Consider the following 21,833-nt stretch of genomic DNA (forward strand, 5'->3'; position numbering starts at 1 on the left):
CTGCTGCTAGATGTGAATTTCCCCTTGGGATTAATAAAGTATCTATCTATCTATCTATCTATCTATCTATCTATCTATCTATCTATCTATCTATCTATCTATCTATCTATCTATCTATCTATCTATCTATCTATATACTCTCAAGTATATACTTGAAACCCGAAACATAAACCCTGACTTATACGGCCATTCAAAAATACGACACTTAATTTTTTTGTGTTTTTTTACATCTTCTTGCCTCCTCCAATCTCGCACAAGTTTCTCAGACACATTGAGATTTGTTGTAGCAACACAATTACCAATTTCTTTCGCCACTTCAATGACTTTTAATTTAAAACCAGCTTCACGTTTTCTTCTGCTCAAACGCTCCATTGTAGATAAGGGATGCTCTTACGATAAAGGTGTATGAGGGTGTGAGATACAAAAAACACAAATCAGTGCAAACGTCGCTTCAGAATAGTTTGGGTATTACCTTGTTGTCACGTAGGCACAATACACAGAAAAAAAGGTAGGGTGCTTCGTGGTTAATCTCTTGGATCAACAGTGTGAGTTTTACACATTCGACTTATACGACCGACATTATAAAATACACGGTAAAATCAAGTCTGCGGGAGAACTTAAACGCGAGTATATATGGTAATGTGACAGAGGGTCACTACTCTTTGAATCTCTGTGTACTAACATACTCCTCACTGAACAATTCAGTGGTCCAGTATATAATGTTGCACGGTGTCACTACACTTTGAATCTGCGTGCATTAACACACTTGTGTGCTGCTCCTTATACAGTACTCATACTGTACTCCTCAAACTAAAAGAAGTGGAAGTTCAGGGTGTGGAGTGTAGACGAGTACAGAATTGGCTCAGACCTGGAAGAAGAGGCTTATGGTGCAAGGAACCTCATCAGAATTGCCCGATGTTAAGAGTGGTGTCCAGCAGGGGTCTGTGCTGTGGCCACAGCTATTTTAAATATATATAAATGAATTGGATAGGAATATAACTAACAAGCTGGTTAAGTTTGCACAACAAAAATAGGTGGATCGGCAGATAATTTGGAATCCGTTATATCATTACAGAAGGACTTTTACAGCATACAGGCTTGGGCAGATTTGTGTCAGATGAAATTTAATATCTGTAAATGTAAAGTACTACACATAGGAAGTAAAAATGTTAGGTTAGAATACACAATAGGCAGTCGGGAGTACACCTTATGAGAAGGATTTAGGAATCGTAGTGGACTTGACACTATCAACTTCCAGACAGTGTTCAGATGTCAATAAGAAGACTAACAGACTGTCAGGTTATAATGATGTGTACTACAAGTACTAGGAGGTTCTGCTCAAGCTTTATAACACTGGTGTGACCTTATCTGGAGTACGGTGGGCAGTTTGGATTGGCAAGCTTTGTAGGGCTGAATGGCCTGTTCTCATCTAGGTTGGTCTAATGTTCTAATGTAATGTAGCACAGTGTCACCACTCGACATCCATGTGCTGCTCCTCAGTGCACAATACAACACTCACATAAGTAATGTCACGCAGTGTCAGTACTCTTTAAACCTGTGTGTACTGACACACTCATTTGTGACTCCTCATCACAAACACAAATCACGTCACTGCTCTTTGAACATGTGAGAGCTCTCACACTTGTGTGCTGCTTTTTATACAGTACTCATGTCAATAATGTAACACAATGTCACTACTCTCTGAACCTGTGTGCACTGACACACTCGTGTGCTGCTCCTCAGTACTCAATACAACACTCACATAAGTAATGTCACGCAGTGTCAGTACTCTTTAAACCTGTGTGTACTGACACACTCATTTGTGACTCCTCATCACAAACACAAATCACGTCACTGCTCTTTGAACATGTGAGAGCTCTCACACTTGTGTGCTGCTTTTTATACAGTACTCATGTCAATAATGTAACACAATGTCACTACTCTCTGAACCTGTGTGCACTGACACACTCGTGTGCTGCTCGTTATACAGCCCTCACATAAGTAATGTAACACAATGTCACAACTCTTTGAACCTGTGAGTACTGAGACATTCATGTGCTGCTCCTCAGTACTCAATACAACACTCACATAAGTAATGTCACGCACTGTCACTCCTCTTTGAACCAGGGTTTGCCACTCTAGTGAGCACTGACCCACTCCTGTACTGCTCCTCTCCACTCAGTAAAGTACTGCATGCAGTAAGTCACGTAGCAAGATCACACTCCATGTCAAAACACAGGCTGATGCTATCACACAAGTGTGCATGGGAGACAGTTTAGAGGCTTGAATAAATGTGCTTCTCCACCAGACCAGGGTTGGCGCTGTTCTCTAACACTTTCTCCTCTTGCCCTTTGCAGACCACCTCCTAGAGACATCACTTCTGCTTCCAGTCCCTTAGAACCCTCCTCTTCCTGCTTGCCAACTATATAACTGCCATGTTTTCTGTTGTACCCCAGTTCTGTTCTGGACTCAAATCTGTAAAGACATATTGCTTCCTTTCTTGCTTAATTTTTGCCAGATAAACGGGGTGGAAAACCCCAACTCTTTATATTTGTCGTCTCTCCATTTTACAATACACAAATAGATAGGTTAACAGATGGGTGGATGGTGTGACGGTGCAGGGCCGGCTCCATGCTCCCTCTTCTCATTTGGGAGCCTCTTGGACCCAACACAGTGGATAGTCATGACCGGTTTGAGCTGTACAAATGAGGACACCACATGAAGCAAAGGGATGGTGTAAAAGTGAATCATTGCCTTTATTAAAAACCAAGTCCAAAACAAGTGTTCAAAAAGTGCAGTGCTCCCGTATCTATAGTATAATAAAAAAAACAACCCATAAAAAGGTGGAACTGTGCAGGTTAAAATCACAATAAATAATTCCATTCAAAACAAGGTTAAAAAAAACTGGCAGGAAACTGTCTTTACTAAAAAAAAATCCCAGTGCCATCTTCCTCACTGGCGGCTCCTTTGCTTATCTTACAGCAGAGGAGTTGCCCAAACAGCAGACGCAACCGACCTTCCTCACTTCTGGGTCCCTGCCGTCCCATTGCAATGGAAAGCCTCTCACTCTGGACCTTGGCTTGGGTCTCCAACGGCCAGGGTGCTCACACCGGGGTACTCCTCTCAGGCCTCCTCGACCCCTGCTGCCTCCCTGGACTTCGGCAGCAAATCTTCTGAACTCCTGGTCACTTATTGAAGCTCAGCTGGAGTGACCCATTCCAACTGCCCCCCTGAGTGTCGGCCATACATTCCTCTTCAGGGCTCAGTCCTCAGCTGCCTGCTTTCTCTCCCTCGAGCCTCACTCACTCCCATGCTTTCTTTCTTTCTTCTTTTTTCTTTCTTTCTTTCTCCTTTTAACCTCTGTCTTTTCTTTTTTGATCCTTCCCTCCTTGCACTCGCGCTTCCCCTTTTGAAATGGGGACGTGACACAGCTGTGTCGATTAGCACCTCCCTCCACCAATTAGGGTCATGGACGATCCCACACTGGGAAACGCTCTCACCATTTTGCCATGCCCCCTCCTACCAAGATGCAAGTGTGGCAATTATTTATTTAAAAAGACGCCGATCAGCCACAAACCTCACTTTACAGCTGATGGATAAAACTACAAAGGTAGTGTGGCACAGTGGTTAAGGCTTTGGACTAAAAACCCTGAGGATGTGGGGTCAAGTCTTGCTACATGACATCGTGTGACCACTTCACCTGCCAGTGCTGCATTTGGTAAAACAGTCGAAGTGTAACCAGTTGTATCTCAGATGTTGTTAAGTGGCCTTGGATAAAGGAAATACGTAAAAATAGATCTAATATACGGATGAATTGATTGCATCTTGTGGCTTTCTATTAGCCGGACCGGAGTAAGTACATTTGATTGGCTTGCAGTAAAGTGATGACAGACTGAAGTGAACCAGAAGGATGCATACTTGAAATGAATTACACATGGTAGGGTATCACTTCTACCAGGACTTGTGTGGCATTAACAACAGAACACTGCTGTTTCCATATCGTTCTGATGCTGATATTTTCTTCTTCTAATGGCCAAAGAAAACCTCTTGAGTTCAAGCATTATTATACCATCCAAGTTGAACAAATGGGCAGCAGCGGGTCCCCGTGAGCTGGCCTGATTTCACCTTTTATGAGTGCCCTCTATGGGACTTGTGCAGCAGAGCAGTGAAGAGGATGAGAAGGCAGGAGGCCTGCTTTGCAGTCCTAATTTACTTTTTTTTTTTTTTAATGTCTTGTGCCCCCAGTAAAATACTGAGGGTCAATGCTTTCCAGTTTCTTTCATTATTTATCCATGTGGAGAAAATTTCACGTAACTTTCTAGGAGTCAACGAAACACATTTTTTTTACCACAGAGGTCCTAACATAAAAGGAACACCAACATGTTTTAAAGGAAACATCTTGTCGTTCAGTTCCACCTCATAAGAACAATGCCTGCTTCATCAGGGACAGATGGCACCCTGATGTGAGTTCATCCTGGTCAAGGTGTTCCTGGAACAGGACTGAACGCTGATCGAAACTCAAATTTAAAATGTGGGGCTACCAAAAGAAGGTGGGTTTGCAATGGAAGGAATAAAACAATCAAATGCACATATTATTGATGCCTGCTGTACCACAGAGACAGTGCCTGCTGGAGCTCTTTTTCACTCTGGGTAACGTGACAGGGGGTCAGAATTCACCTTTGAGTTAGGAATGAACCAAAACTGATGACTGTACCTCCAATAAGACTGAAGTCTCACTAAAGGCCTAGGTTGTGTCCTTACTTGTATTTTAGTCTGTGAAGTGCCTTTTGTAGCTGCACTTTAAAGACTGGAACTTGTTTACAGGTTCACAGGGTTTCAAAAGTTGAATTCATTCCTCAGCAAGCCCTTCATTGACCATACCGTGAGAGTTAAAGATAGTGACTGGCACTGAGGGGTGGTGGGGCAGGGTGGTGACAGCTGCTGCTTCAGCTTGTAGAGATGGCAGGTTCAACCAAGCCTGGAGAGTCGCCCTTCAGTCTCACATCTTTGTATTTGCAGTGCCACTCTTGGTGAATACAAGTGGGGATTCAGAGATCCAAAGACATAAGTTGGAAAAAAAATGGATTTAAATCAAAAGAGTGTGGGTGCCCCCATATGAAAGCACAGGGGTCTGTTACAGAAAGCCCACTCTTCTTCATCTCCCTACACTGTTAATTACCTCAACCAAGCTAAGCATCCTCCTGTTGTACCATTCCTTATAGCATTGCAACCCCAAAAAAATTTGAAGCACAGGTCACTTCTCGGGACATGGCTTAGTCCAAATCACTACCTCCTGCTGATTCCACAGAGTTCTATGTCACATCCCATTCACATATGTAAAGGGTGTGATGGCCCAGTCTGCCTGCCTTCCTCCATTTCAGGTTTTCATGCGAATAGAGAAGCACAGAGCATATGGACATGTGTCTGACACCACAATATCATTTGGGGGCAAACATGAGAGTTTATGGGAACCATGCCAATGTCAGGTCAGGTCAGGCCCAGTTTGGGAGTGTGCAATGGTACAGTGCATTGCCACACCCCCCAAACAATGAAACAGCTCAGGATCATGGTTGGTAATCCCCCAACACAGACACGGTCCAGTCCCACCCTTTGGAAATGAACCCTCTATCTGCTGCTGCAGTGTTACATGGCCATCCCCTTGGCCTGGTCCAGCCGCTTGGGTGCTCAACAATGAACCAGACCACCCTCAGGGAAATCACACCACTTGGCCATAGTGGAGTAACTAACGCTCCAACACAATGCAGGTAATTTGCTTCATTTGGGACTCCATGAGAAACCGTTCAATCAACACAAAGTCTAACCAGTGGTACCCAAGGATTCTCCGAAGAGACACAGTACCAAAGGAGTCCAGTATTCACCTCACCAAACAGGAAGCACAAGAACTCTAAAGACTTGGACCTTCTTCCTTTTACATAGATATCGGGAACACCACACACCCCTTTCCAGCAACCTCATGACCCCCCATGCTCTCCCAATCCGTCTACTGACTTCATAGGAAGAGTCACCAGAGACATGAACGTCACTGCCATGGTAAATAAACGTCTTCATGCGGTTGACATTCTCTCCACAGAGAGACACACTGATGATGGTTGTGCCCAAGAGGTCATTAAAGGCCTATATATATGCCAAAGTCACTGGTGAAGAATTTCTGTCCTTTCTGGTAAGGAAACACCACTAGATTCACTGGTTAGGTGGTAAATGAATGAGTATCATTCATAGGGTAGCCAACTGAATGTATGCACAGCGATTTCAGTGCTGTACATTATTGTATATAGTGCCTTCCTATAGTGAGCACTGTCTCACATGCCGAGATCCCATATTTTTATGTTCTGCAGTTTGGGTACACTACTGTAAGTGATTTGCTCAGGGTGACACTGTGAATAAGCATCAGAGTCTGAGCAAACAATCTTGGGGTTTAAAGCCATAAATCTACACTGCTAGCTTAGAACCCTACTGTTAAACTTTAATGTATATAGTGACTTTCTACATTTGTAAGATGTATTGTACTCCAAATAATTATATAATATGAAACAATGCAAACTGAGATTAAAACTCATTTAAACTCAAGATAACTGACCAAGACAGAGCCTGTCCTGCCATACCAACTGCACTTCAGAGCAGGCAATCCACCTGAAGCTAAGCATGTTCGGACCCGGACAGTCCTTGGATGGGAGATCATCTGGGAAGGTTTGGGTTGATGCAGGAAAATGAGTTGTGGGGCTGTCAGGGGACACTTACTCAGTGGTCTCTGTGTGGATCCAAATGTCCCAGTGCTGTTCAAATTGGTGCCATCCTTCAATTGAGACATAAAGACAAGGTACTGGCTCTCTGTGGCCATTAAAGATCTTTGGGAATCCTTTCGAAAAGAGTTGAGTGCTGGGTAAATTGCCCACTATAGCTTAGTCATTCTGGCCCCCTAATTATTCTCTGTGGCTCACTATCTCTCTCGCCACTTCAACATCTTAATAGCTAATGTATGAGGAGTGTACTGGCACAAAAATGGCTACACATTGGTGGTGGTTGGAGTGGCTCCCCATTGTCTATTTAAATATTTTGTATGTATATATTTAGGTAGGTCGATATAAATGTAATTAATTAAGTATGAGAAGGCACTGGGGTTGGTAGACAGGCACAACCTTGAACTTTTTGCCCTTTTTTAAATTAAGAGGTCACAATGAGCAGTGAAGAGCCTGCCAGCCCTGCGACAGTTTAGCCAGCCAATTTTGTCCCTGACTCATGTAAACTCTTACTTGAATTGTTGTTTTGATGTTTAAATATGTATTATTTGGTATATTATGTTATTAATTGTATTTTTGTCTTTTTGTGTTTTGAATGTTGTTCTGTCTATTTAGTATTTATCTATTATGTGTATTTATGGTTTAGTGTTTTCAGTTTTATTCCTTGTGTTTTTATAGGTGAAACCTTTGGAGGCAGGGCCACCATTTACATGTTGGTTGGAGCTCCGCCCCCTGCCTATACATTCTTGGCAGGACAGTGTTGAGGGGTGTTTTGTGAGTATTGTTTTTTTTTCTTCTTCTATCTTTTTCAGCTCTATTGGATTTGATTCTCGGTCCTTGGAGTGGATTTGCTTTTTTCTTGGTTGTGTGTTTGATATTCTTGTTTAAAATATACTTTGATAATAAAAATCTAACTATTTTTGTTGGATTTTTTTCTGAAGCAGAGATTTTCACAGTTTCCTCTTCTTTTGGAATATTCCTTGAAGTTTATTGAAGTTTGAGGTGAGACTGGGCTTCCCCTATTTATATGTTATTGATTGGTGAAATAGGCCCATTTTATTAATGCTAGACTTCAGAAGAGCCCAGGGCTAATCTGAGATGCTAGGCCTCATTTGGCCATTTTGTAGGCAACAAAGCCTGTGTTAAATATGAGTTTTATGTTATTTTTGGATTATTTTTCATGTCTTTTATGTATTTTGTGAGAAACGGGCTATGTTTTCTTCTTTTTCAGCTGATTCAATTACAGAGCAAACATACTTTCTCACAGATTAAAGTTTACCTAGTGCACAATCTCCTGCAGTTTTACATAAGTCTCATATCATACGAAAAAAAAAAAAAAAACTTTATAGTTGGTTAAGTGCCAAGACAAACTATTAACTATCTGTTTAGTTTTCTATCCTGTGAATCATTCATGGAGCTCAAGGGTGCTGATGGAGACACCTTTGGAGTCAAACAAGTGAAGAAGATTGTTAGGTTTGCTGTGTGTCTTTACAGGACTCCCAAATATTGTTCTATTACGTTCAAAAATAAACTGTGCTTAGAAGGAGATTCTTGGTGTTATTTGTACTACTCTAGACCTGAAAAGGGGACAGTTTTCTATTCTTATTGTACTGATGTGCTGTCTTTTTAAATGTGCTTCCATTCCCTGTTTTTGATGGGTGGAGCTATTGGAGGCGGCATCACCCTGACAAGACATGGTAGCTCCTCCCTCTGCCCGTTATCTGGAGGCCAGAGCAAGAGATCCAGCCAGTGGTTCATTGGTTGGTATTAGAAGCTTTTTCTAATTATTATTATTATTATTATTATTATTATTATTATTATTATTATTATTATTATTATTATTATTATTATTGCTTTTAATGCAAATCCTTTATTGGTCTTCTGATCATTTTCCTATTTTATTAAATAAATAATTTCGTCATTGCCATTCTGTATGCAAGCCAGGGTTTGACAGTTATCCCCTACCTTGCAGAACTCCTCTCTCCCTCTCTCTCTCTCTCTCTCTCTCTCTCTCTCTCTCTCTCTCTATATATATATATATATATATATATATATATATATATATATATATATACACAGAGAGATAGATAGGGAGAGAGAGATACACTAGGGGGCTTCGCCTCCTGCTCTCTTCTTTTGCCAACACCCGGGCCTGCACTACATGCCAGTCACTTCACATCTCTGCCACTCGCATATGTTAATTTCACTTTCACCAAACAACAAATTTTTTAATTCTTGCGGATAGGTCTCTTCATTAGGAAGAAACACTACTGTTCCCTGTTGGCAACACGAATTAGATGATCTACAAGTCCTCGAGTCCCTGTCCTGCACCCCAAAAATAAACTCTGAGTCTTGGTACTTTAGCAAAACCAGCGTTATCCAGCTTGAAACAGAAACAGCATGGTTATTTATTGTAGCGGGGGTCTACCACTCTCTGATAAACAGACACAGCAATCAGGCAAGGTCATGGCCAGGTTAATGGCCAGGTAATACTGTTCCCTGCAGTTATAATGTTTATTGCATTTCTCATCAACGGCGGGCACTCATAGCATGACTGCAATCTTTTCGGATTTGTTTTCATGGCGAGCTACTACAGCGGTGGGAGCCTGTGGTTGCCCCGGCAATCAATAGGCTATCTTCCATAGACGTGGCGATCGCACTTTGGGACGCTCTTCAGCATGTCATCCCATTGGTGGGGAGCCCCAAAAGAGTTTAGAAGCCCTGCTAAGGGTTGCATCCATCTGTCATGTGTCACAGATACAGGGTGCCATTGAGCCCCAAACTGTGGACAAAAATAATACAAATACAGCCATGACTTCAAACCAGAGGTCTTTATCATCAAAATAGCAAACAAAGGTTTCTTTGTGACTCCTACACATTACAGTCTGAGTCTCCATATCAGAGACGTTTCAGACGTCACCCTGCATTTTTGTATACCTTGTCACATATTGAAGTCTGAAAATCATAACATCACCATAGATAACAGCTCTTTACCCGTGGGTGAACTTGGCACAAAACTATCTTCTTCAAAACTATCTTCTTATTACATTACATTTCTATTTATTCATTTCACACAAATGTAAAAAATACAAGGTGCTTAAGTGAATGGAACCAGGAAGGAGCCATTCAAGCACTAAAGGTGGCAGTCAGGTGAAGTTGGTGTGTGGCACGTCTTACGTCATATTAATAAAACCGTACAGCATGTGTGCAACATATCACTCAGTCCAGTGCTGGACCCCACAGACTGAGTCTAATCCATGAGAGCCAAAGTATAAGTGCTACTCCTTAATATTGCACAACTAATGAAACATTTTAATCATCCTGAAGTAATACAGATGTCAGAAAATTCCAGAAGCAGAAGGCAAAACATCCACCATTCATCACTTCAACACAACTGACCAGAACCTTTTGAACTCAACTGAATTGAACCCTTGAAGGGGCACCTGCCTGTGACAAGGGCGCACACCTCCTACACACACAGGCTCTTTTGTTGGACGCGCCCACATGTCATTCACACATGACTACTTTCAGGCCACGCACCCTTCAAGGCCTGACCAGGCAGGGTTCAATATGGAGCAGAGGTTATCAAATAGATTTGACCTGGGGACAAATTCTCACAGAGCGCCAACATAGCCCCCCATCACATCACCCCTCCAATCAGATCACACACACATTAAGTCAATTTTAGTCTGTCAAACGTATGTCTATTCAAGATAAGAAATTATTGAGCTGATGATGCATTGAACTCCTGCTGGTCTTATTATTATTCCAAATCAACTAACACAATCATTTAAATATACATAAATGTGACTGTATCCCTCAAGGATTACAATACCTTGCATTATTACTGACATATACTTTAAAATTGTAATTTTTGTCATTTTTCCATATTGAAGTATATTTTTCAAAATATAAAAATATATTTTTCAGTTTATGTCAGGGGTGGGCAGTGTCAATTCTGGAGGGTCACAGTGGCTGCAGGTTTTTGTGCCAACCCAGTTTCTTAATGAGAAGTCGGTTATTGCTAATGAAGCACTTGTTGTGACATTTTAATGCTTCATTTTAGTGGTCTCGCTTGTTGAGGTTCCCCACCCTTAATTGCTTATTTCAGTATTACACAGCTACATTCACTGTTTTTAAAGGCAATAAGACGCAGATGACAAAGGAGCCAGCAGCTCTCCATCTGACTTGTTTCCATTGACACCTGTGAGGATTTATCAATAACTGTGTGGTTTAATAAAACACTTCATAGAAAAATGTGACATACTGAGAGTTATCCATTTTAGGCTTCAAATCATTTGAATTATATCATTGGAAAGAAGTTATTAAATTATTAAAACCTAACATTGCAGACCAAGAAGCCATAAAATGAAATAAGGTCTGAGACCGGCAAAGATTGGTTCCTAATTAAGCAATTGGTTTAGAATGAAAACCTGCAACCACTGTGGCCCTCCAGGACTGACACTGCCCACCCCTGGTATATATATATATATATAAGTATTCACAGCGCATCACTTTTTCCACATTTTGTTATGTTTCAGCCTTATTCCAAAATGGATTAAATTCATTTTTTTCCTCAGAATTCTACACACAACACCCCATAATGATAACGTGAAAAAAGTTTACTTGAGGTTTTTGCAAATTTATTAAAAATAAAAAAACTGAGAAATCCCATGTACATAAGTGTTCACAGTCTTTGCTCAATACTTTGTCGATGCACCTTTGGCAGCAATTACAGCCTCAAGTCTTTTTGAATATGATGCCACAAGCTTGACACACCTATCCTTGGCCAGTTTCGCCCATTCCTCTTTGCAGCACCTCTCAACCTCCATCAGGTTGGATGGGAAGCATCGGTGCACAGCCATTTTAAGATCTCTCCAGAGATGTTCAATCGGATTCAAGTCTGGGCTCTAGCTGGGCCACTCAAGGACATTCACAGAGTTGTCCTGAAGCCACTCCTTTGATATCTTGGCTGTGTGCTTAGGGTCGTTGTCCTACTGAAAGATGAACCATCGCCCCAGTCCAAACGTGACACCTGGCTTTCACACCAAAGAGTTCAATCTTTGTCTCATCAGACCAGAGAATTTTGTTTCTCATGGTCTGAGAGTCCTTCAGGTGCTTTTTGGCAAACTCCAGGCGGGCTGCCATGTGCCTTTTACTAAGGAGTGGCTTCCGTCTGGCCACTCTACCATACAGGCCTGATTGGTGGATTGCTGCAGAGATGGTTGCCCTTCTGGAAGGTTCTCCTCTCTCCACAGAGGACCTCTGGAGCTCTGACAGAGTGAACATCGGGCTCTTGATCACCTCCCTGACTAAGGCACTTCTCCCCCGACCGCTCAGTTTAGATGGCTGGCCAGCTCTAGGAAGAGTCCTGCTGGTTTTGAACTTCTTCCACTTACGGATGATGGAGGCCGCTGTGCTCATTGGGTCCTTCAAAGCAGCAGAAATGTTTCTGTAACCTTCCCCAGATTTGTGCCTCAAGACAGTCCTGTCTCAGAGGTCTACAGACAATTCCTTTGACTTCATGCTGGGTTTGTGCTCTGACATGAACTGTCAACTGTGGGACCTTATATAGACAGGTGTGTGCCTTTCCAAATCATGTCCAATCAACTGAATTTACCACAGGTGGACTCCAATTAAGCTGCAGAAACATCTCAAGGATGATCAGGGGAACAGGATGCACCTGAGCTCAATTTTGAGCTTCATGGCAAAGGCTGTGAATACTTATGTACATGTGATTTCTCAATTTTTTTATTTTTAATAAATTTGCAAAAATCTCAAGTAAACTTTTTCACGTTGTCATTATGGGGTGTTGTGTGTAGAATTCTGAGAAAAAAATGAATTTAATCAATTTTGGAATAAGGCTGTAACATAACAAAATGTGGAAAAAGTGATGCGCTTTGAATACTTTCCGGATGCACTGTATGTATATAGGAAAAACAGGAGACATGACTAATTTAAAGAGTTGGGGAGACCACCCTGAGAGAACCCTGAGTGAACCCTGTATAACAGTTTTCAGCACACAAATCAATGCAGAGACGTCTTTACAGACACAAGTTCAAAACAGAACTGAAGCTGGATATTAGTCCTCCTGGTTATATACAGTAGGTCTTCGACAGAAAAGGGGAAGGTCTAAGAGGGCAGACGTCAGCACTGGAGTGGCAGTTAGGTTTCCATTGTGCAGAGGGAGAAAGACAGAAGGGATTAACTCACAGCGCCAACCCCGTTATTGCCATCACCTAAGCCCGTAAGCTGTCCCCCATGTGCAAGTGTGTGACTATATATATATAGTCTTAAATAAAAGCTTCTGACATTATATGTGCAGATGAAGCAAAAAATTTGGATAGTGCCAGCCAGTGTGGAGGTGTCAGGTTTGTGTCTTTCCGATGGCAAACTGAACAGGGAAAGGGGGCATGGCTAAAAGATAAAGAGAACAGCTGTGTCATCTTTGTCCCTTACAGTCCACAACTTTACAATCTGACCCATAACACAAGCCACATGGCCTTTTGGTGTAACTATATTTCTCAACTTGAAGAATCAACTGGGTCTTAGTGTGAAGCAGAAATTGCTATTGAACTGAAATCTTTGAAGGCTACAGTTTAACACTTTACCAACTCAGCCACCTGCTGCGTCGCCTTTAAGTGTATTTCTGCACTAGGAGGTCAGTTGGGTCCCAGTGTGAACTAGAAATGAGTACTGAACTGGATTCTTTGTAGGTTGCACTCCAGCACCTTAACTGTTGTCCATTATGCCAGGCAACTGTGTAATAATTTCCATATTTGGTCAGTTGGAACACAGTGATTCTGTGCCCCTGGGTGAACCATTAACTGACATCTTCATTCACTAAGCTACAGTGATATTGTTAAATATTTCTGCTCATGTAGAAAATATCTATTACATCCAAGCCCTGACTCCACAGTATAAGGTTATTTGCCAGAAATGGGCAAATCGTTTTTTCTGTAGCTTACAACCCAACACCTGGCCATAATACCTGTTCTCCAGGATATGTCTAGTATACAACTTTCTCTAGGATGGACTTTAGAGTTGCCATGTCTCTGAAATACAATGAGTGTAGACAAAGGAGAAGAATTGGGCACTGGCTGGGGACCCAGGTGCTTAGGGGCTCATGATGTTTCTGATGCCTATGTATGTTTCTGTTTTGCTATCAAAACACGGGCCCTAGCGCACTACATTGCCTGGGGGCTTATGATGCTGTTAAAATGGCCCTGGAGTTGGAGTGAAAGGCCACTTGTAGGATGAAGAAAGGATAAGGCTGGAAGGGTGAGGGAAATGACAGGTGAGAATGCAGACTTTCGGGGTAATAATTGAAATGTGGGCAAGTGGGTGAGACGCCCCCACTAGACAGACAAGCTTTCAAGCTAGCAGGTGGCCATGCCCAGTAGAAGGTTTTTTTTTCTTTTTGCTCTTGTTTATGAGCTAGTGAGCTGAACTTTGTCCCAGGTCAAAGTTAAAAGGGTAGTTCAAAAAGAAGAGTAACCATCTCATTAGCCATCTGGGAATATTTAAACATGGCAAAGTTTTTTGGTTTCTGTCACTCCGTCAGTGTGGCTGCCCCTCAGGGTGGGGTTTAGAAACGAGTCCCAACATGTTGGTTGTTGCACTGCACCACAAGTGATTCACTATTTTCCAGAACTTAAACATCATATGAAGCGGGGTCCAGTACAGAGGGCATGGACTTGACAATCCAATTATTAAGCCTTCTATCCAATCAGAGGGCCACATGGAGATCTGAGACTCACCGGGTGCAAGGCTGGAAACAACCCTGGGCAGGATGCCAATTATGTGTTTCTTCAAATCTGAATGAGTAACAGTCCCAAAGTGGTTTCCACCCTCAAAGTATTTATTTCAAATTCTGGGTTCAATTTCTAATGTCTTGTGATGGGTGACTGCAAGCCAGGAAGGGTGGGATAGGGAAGAGGCACAGCCCAGCATGACCCTACCAGAGAGACAGAATCATGCATTGGCAATGATGGCACACATTGTCATGGCAGGACAGAAGAAAGGGAACCAGCAGAGGGAAGTGGTATCCACTTACTGGGTGAGCACATATAGGGTTTTGATGGAGAAGAAGAGCAAAATGCAGCCTGGAAGATGTTCTTAGGAAAATCTCATTGTCCTAATGACAAAAGAGGTAAACTGTGAAGGTCTCAAGAAAGGTCAAAAGACCTCCTAGCTAATAGAGTGTCAGACCTGGTGCCAGATACGGAGAGAAAGAAGCAGAGAGAGAGAGAGACGGGCAGCAGGAGGGACACCTGGAGGCATTAGAGGTGCAGAGACACCCAAGCCCACAAGGGGGAGCTGTATACTGTTATCCCAGCTGCCATCCTTTGACCCTGAAAGTGTCCCCAGTGAGCTGATAAACCGTCCACCTAACACCAACTGGCATGAGAATAATAAAAAAAAAAATTGTGATTTCTTACACACTAGCAGTTTGTCATTTTTGAGCCCCAGAGTTAGCACCTTCTGTCAGTACTGACGAATCTGCACACGTTTGTATGTAGAAACACCTACTGCTTACTCTCCATTGTCCTTACACGTTTTGCTGGGTTCAGCTTGGCAGCTCATTAGCAACCTATGGTCCACCTAGAGGGAGCACAGATTGCGAGAGCCAATTTAGTGGTCCTGGAGAGGTGTGAATGAGAGAGTGGGAGGTGGGCAATGTGGGAAGCCTGACAGAACTGTGATGTTCACAGCTTTTGAGACTTGAATTCAGAAGGCTGCTCTTAAAACGTCACCTTCTTGAGTCCGCAGTCACAGTCATGGCTGGGAATCTGTAACTACCTGTGATGTAGTGCCTTGGATTCAGAAAGTATTCAGGTGCCTTGAGCTAAAATCATTTCAATTCCTTTTTTTCTGCATCAAGCAATAGTCAGAATGAAAAACAGAAAACAGGTTTTTTAGGGATATATATGTATATATATTAAATGGTAAATGGTAAATGACCTGTATTTGATATAGCGCCTAACTAGAGTTCAAGAACCCCCCTAGGCGCTTTACAACAAAATAAAACACTTAAATATCGCATTGACAGAGGTACTCAGACCCTTCCCTCTGTACTTCATTAGCAGAGATTCCAGCCTGGAGTCTTCTTGGGTCTGACGAGCTTCACTCACTTGGATTTGGGAATGTTCTACCATTCTTCCCTGCAGTTCCTCTCAAGCTCTGTCAGGTTAGATGGAGACTGTTGGTGGGCAGTTACTTTCAGGTCTCTCCAGAGATGTTTGATTGGGTTCATATCTGAGTTTTGGCAGGACCACTCAAGGATATTTCTGGAATTGTCTCCAAGCCACTTCTGTGTTGTCTTTACTTTGTGTTAAGAGTCATTGAGTCATTGGAATCTGTGGTCCTGAGGGCATTTGAGCAGGTTTTCATTAAGGATATTTCTGTACTTTGCTCTGATGCTGCCACCACCATACGTCACTACTGCAGTGGTATCATACAGGTGATGAGCAGTGCCTGGTTTCCCCCAGATTTGATGCTAATCTTGGTTTCATCAGAACAGAGAATCTCGTTTCTCACAGTGTGAGAGTGCTTTAGGTGCCTTCTTGCCAACATCAAGCAGGATTCCATTTGTCATCTACTGGGGAGAAGCTTCAACCTGCCATTCAGGTACTCTGGGACTCAGCCATTGTGACCAGTGGGTTCTTCTTCATGGCTCTTATCCCATGATTGCTCAGTTTGGCCAGGTTGCCAGCTCTAGTAAAAGTCTTCATTGTTCCAGACTTCATCCATTTTTAAGAATTATGCTCCTGTTAACCTTGAATGTTGCAGGAATGTTTTTGCAGCTTTCCCCAGATGTGTGCCTCTTGTATATAAGCTCTGCAGGCAATTCCTTAGACTGTATGACTTGGTTGTTTCTCAACTGTGTGCCCTTCCATGGACAGATGAGTGCCTTTCCTAATCATGTGCGATCAGTTGAATTGAATACAGGTAGATTTCAAAGAAGGTGTAGAAACATCTCAATGACGAGCAGCAGAATGGGATATGCCTCAAGAAAATTCCAAGTGTCCATAAAGGGTCTGAATACTTGTGTCAATATGTTAGTTCAGCTTTTGCAAAAATTTCTAAAATCCTGTTCTCCCTTTGTCAATCTCAGGTATTGAATGTTGCTTGATGTGAGAAGAAATTAATTTAAATGATTTTATCAAAAGGCTAACCTCTGGGTAACAACCCACATTTGGGACACAGGCTGCCACTTATGAGTCCTGAGTTGCTATTGTTTATAATGATAGTAACTTGCATAGGTTGTGAGTTGTGCTCAAACCCCTCATCTCTGACGATTGCACCTTCGTGGGTTGTGAAGACACTTACGTGAGAAAAAGTGGATCACAGCACCAGAAAGGTTGAGAAACACTGGGTTACATGAAATTGTCCCCTTCTGATAAAGTAAAGTTGACTGGCACTCTATCCTGCATCATGCCCAATGCTACTGGGAGAAACTCTTACTGCCAATGATCCTGACTTAGATCAAGCGACTTTCAAAATGATAATATAATATAATATAATATAATATAATATAATATAATATAATATAATATAATATAATATAACTAGCCAACCTCAATAATCAATCAATAATCAATAATCAGGCCGGTTTTTTAATAATTTTTAAGCACAGGGATAAAATTAACATTTGAAAAATCTGTAATGTAATAAATCAGCAAGAAAAGCAACATTGTAACAATGCACGGAACGAACCAACACACAATCGTCCGTGCGGCGCTCAGCTGCGGAGATGTGGACCAGAAGGAGAGGAGAAGGACGTCCACTCGCACCCGCCATCATGCTAGTCTGCTGATTTCTCGTCCAGTATGCACTGCCTGCTCATGTGCCCACCTCAAACTCGTCACTCGAGTCGTTGTCGTCTTTGTACAGTCCAGATGCAGCTGTGACTCACGTAGACTTTTCATTGCTTTGTGCGGTTTTGGCTACCTTTCCATATATAATCCACCAAGACACCCGACCACGGTAGTAGCGAGGTGGGAGGGGGGTGTGTACAAAGTACAGGAGCATCTAAGAAGACGCATGTTTGTCGCGGATGCGAATTGCTGTATGTAGCGTGTAAAACAGTTTGCTACGGTGCACACGGTCGTGCATCGTAACCGAAAACTTGTTTTTTAAAGACTGCTCACTTCATTGTGTTTTAACCTCAGTTGTAAAGGAATGTTTTAACACACATTTACACGCTGCATATGGCGATTCACCTCCGCGAGAAACATGCCTCTATTAACAGTCAACGTGTGGGAGGGGGGTGTGTACAAAGGGTAGGGACGAAAACAGTAGGAGCGTATGAGTCGCACTTAGTGGGAATTCCATTGTTTGCAGCCCGAATGTGGTTCAACAGCTTACCCACGCCAGGTAGACACACGCTCAATCTCATGCATAATTATTTATTGAATGCTAAACACTTCTGGAAAGACACGGTTGTCTAAAACGGGATGGTGTGAGAATACAACAGTAAGCGAATGAAAAGATGGAACTCTGGAGAGAGCAAAATACAATACAATAGTGAACCCACGGCATAACAAACACCGCATAATTATTTAATGATGGTTGAACACTTCTGGAAAGACACAGTTGTCTAAAAAGGGAGCGTTTGAGGATACAACAGAAAGTGAATGAAAAGATGGAACTCTGGAGAGAGCAACATACAATTGTCCGTGAGTGAAGAAGATGCATGTTTGTCGCGGATGCGAATTGCTGTATGTAGCGTGTAAAACAGTTTGCTATGGTGCACGAGGTCGTGCGTTGTAACCGAAAAGTCGGTTTTTAAAGACTGCTTACTTCATTGTGTTTTAACCTCAGTTGTAAAGGATTGTTTTAAGGATTCCATGGGATACCCCTCGCAAATCGTTTCACACGCTGCATATGGCGACTCACCTCCGCGAAAAACATGCCTCTATGAACAGTCAAGGTGGCTCGGAAGTACATGAGGCCTCCACGACAGACGAATATAAATGACGCTGTTCTTTCTGTGTCGTTGTGTCCAAATTCGTGGGCGTGGCTCTGCGAGTTGTCGTCGTATCCAATGGTCTTGGAGTTGGTGGGCGTGGCTCCTCCCTGCGTGCGCCATAGGTGTCTTACTTGTCGGCGGCTTAGTGAATCCATGCCCGTTCCGGCGTGTTTTCCATGGGTGTCTTGACTTTCCATGGGTGTCTTGCCTTAGTGAATTATATATATAGATATACAAGGGATGTTCAAAAAGTTTCTGCACTTTTATATGTTCGCTGGAAATTTAGAAGGCGAGGGGAGTAGTAATTGGGCATTAAAAAGTTGGTATGATATTGGGAAGATTGCATCACAAATGAAGGAGACTATTGTGAAAAGATCGGACAGACACAGGAAGAGGTTTGTGGGGCTGTATACTTGAATTAGGCTGCCAAAATTGAAAAGTTGTTTCCATAGAACAGGTCTCAACAGACTTCAGTCCAACAATAGAACAACCATAAAAAGTAAAGATGGCGGTTTTAAAGCTTGGCAAGGGAAGTGATGTAACGGGGCAAGAACCAGAAATAATGTCATCGGGGCAGGAACCGGAAGTGACATTGTCGGACCCGGAACTGGAAATGATGTTGTCAGGCCCAGAAACCGGAAGTGGCGTCCTCCAGTCGAGGTGGAATTTCCCGTGGTTGGTCTGCTGATGAAAAAGAGGGAGGATTAGTGCACCCTGCCACCCCCTGGTCTGGCATGGAATTATCCCTTTGTGAGCCCTTCAGCTGCCTCCCATGAGCATGTGTGTGACAATATGTAGAAAAGTGATGTAATTTTATTTTGACATTCTTAATAAATAGAGTTAAAAAAAGTGCAGTAACTTTCTGAACGTCCCTCGTGATATAATATAATGCATTTTATTTATGCGTTTATTTCAAACATAGGGTAGCTTTACAAAAATGAGGAATAAAATAAGAAATGACTACACAGAAAGCAATGGAATACAATGAAAACACAACAGAGTAAAATAAATGAATAAGAATAATCATAATCATAATAATAATAATAATAATCAGACATATATAAATGAAAGACCTGTGCGTGTGTGTGTGTATGGAGCAGTCCTCTCTGCTCACGCTCAACCACAGCCACTAGATGGCGCATGACTGCACTTTAAAAAAATTTTTGCCACTTGCTACAAAAGACCTGAATGCAGCAAACGCTGCCACATAACAGCAACATCGTGCTAATGACACAGATGAAGAGACACAACGTTGAATTGAAGCAAATGCCATGATTCGACAACGTGCAAGTAAAAAACCTCAGCAACGGAGGGCAATGTTTGAAGTTTTCAGTAAAAACATTGTCTATCTGGAGGTATGTTCTTGAAACAAAGATTGAGCGATGAGACATGGAATCGCCAGTGTCTTCTTATGAAAGCCAGTGGGGCAGCAAGCACAGGTTGGTTCACCAATATAGTAAAACTGCTAGGAAGTCTTCGGGTTGTTTTTTAGTCCCGAGATCTCATGCAGCTAGTACAATATATTATAGGTACCTAGTCTGTAGCCTTTTCCTTCCTTGTGCCCATTACATTTCAGAAGAAGGAACACCCGCTATACCAATCTTAAAGACAAAAATGATTAGCCAAAAACAGAAAACAGACAATCCAAAGAGAACTGACACATCCAAAGTGAACAACTGATGATCACAAAATGTGAGTAGAAGAACAAGAACAGACAAGCTAATGCCTGAGCGCTGGACTGAGGCCCCTAGGGTCTATAGAAGGGCTGAGTCCCACCCTGACAAAACAAGGCCAGTAAGTAACAGAATTAGCATACACAATGATTAATGAACAAAACCATGCTAATTGAAGAATTATCCAAAACACAAAGAAAGAAAAACAAAATACATTCCATAACACAAACCACAGAGAATTTATTAAAATATGAGAACATAAGTAAATAGAAAGGAAAGAAACTACAGGTAAGGTCATAGAAGATTGCCCAAAAGGGGATCAGGCGAGGACAGGAGATTTTTAGGGATGCATATATGGAGATTCTTAATGCAGAATGGGCAAACAATCAGAGTCCAAAACAAAAAGGCAAATCAGTAAGCAGGTGAAGTAAACCTAAAATCAAACATAGAAGGCACGAGCAGCTGGTCTTCTGTCACTGATGTCACTTATGAGTATTTCCTTTACACAGAATAAAGTACAGGCAACACGTCCTTAATTAGAACATCAAGTGTGCATACAGGACACGCCCCTTAGTGACAGCTGGCATCGTGACAACCAACTCATAATAGTGCAGGCACACCCAAACAACAATAACATTTATTTATATAGCACATTTTCATACAAATGATGGAGCTCAAAGTGCTTTATAAGATGAAGAAAGAAAAGTTTATAAAAAATAAAAATATAAAAATAAGATTAGGCAATACTAAATAACAAAGAATAAAGTAAGGTCCGATGGCCAGGTGAACAGAAAAAACATGGTGAAAATAGCCACAAATTCATCCTAACTGCCATTCCTCCATCCCAGTCCTCATCAATCCACTCTTCTCCAACCAAAGATCAGATTCCACTCAGAGGTGAATAAATACAGACTGACACGACAGGGAATTTGAGAGTCTTATTTTCCTGAATCACCTCCATTACCTTTAATTGTCACTTAAATACATCTGCAGTAGACTAGCCGCAAGGGTTTAAGGCCAGGCAGAGGTGTCCATCTATAGGGCTGGACTGTAATCACAAGGATGGCAGCTCAATTCCCAGCATACACTTTATTTTGTCACCCAGACTGAGACTCTTAATGTGCCTCCATCCATTCGTCAAGCCATTCACTGGTCACTCGTATGTTAGATTAACGTATGAGGTAAGTGAACAACTCAGAACGTAAGTGAACTGTCAGAAGAGACGAGGGCAGGTCTTCTAATTGAGAGACCTTCTGGCTTCAGCCTCTCGGGCTCGTCCCATGAGGTCTGTTTGAAGCTGCATGGCTGAGGCCTGAAACTTCATCCTCATGGTAAACAACAAGAAATGTGCCAGGATATTTGATTTACTTCAGTTTTGACGTTGGCAGCTTGTGTCTTACCCCCAAGGAGAATAAAGGACATTATATT

This window comes from Polypterus senegalus, chromosome 3, assembly GCF_016835505.1.
Source record: "Polypterus senegalus isolate Bchr_013 chromosome 3, ASM1683550v1, whole genome shotgun sequence".
In the NCBI taxonomy this organism is placed as follows: domain Eukaryota; kingdom Metazoa; phylum Chordata; class Cladistia; order Polypteriformes; family Polypteridae; genus Polypterus; species Polypterus senegalus.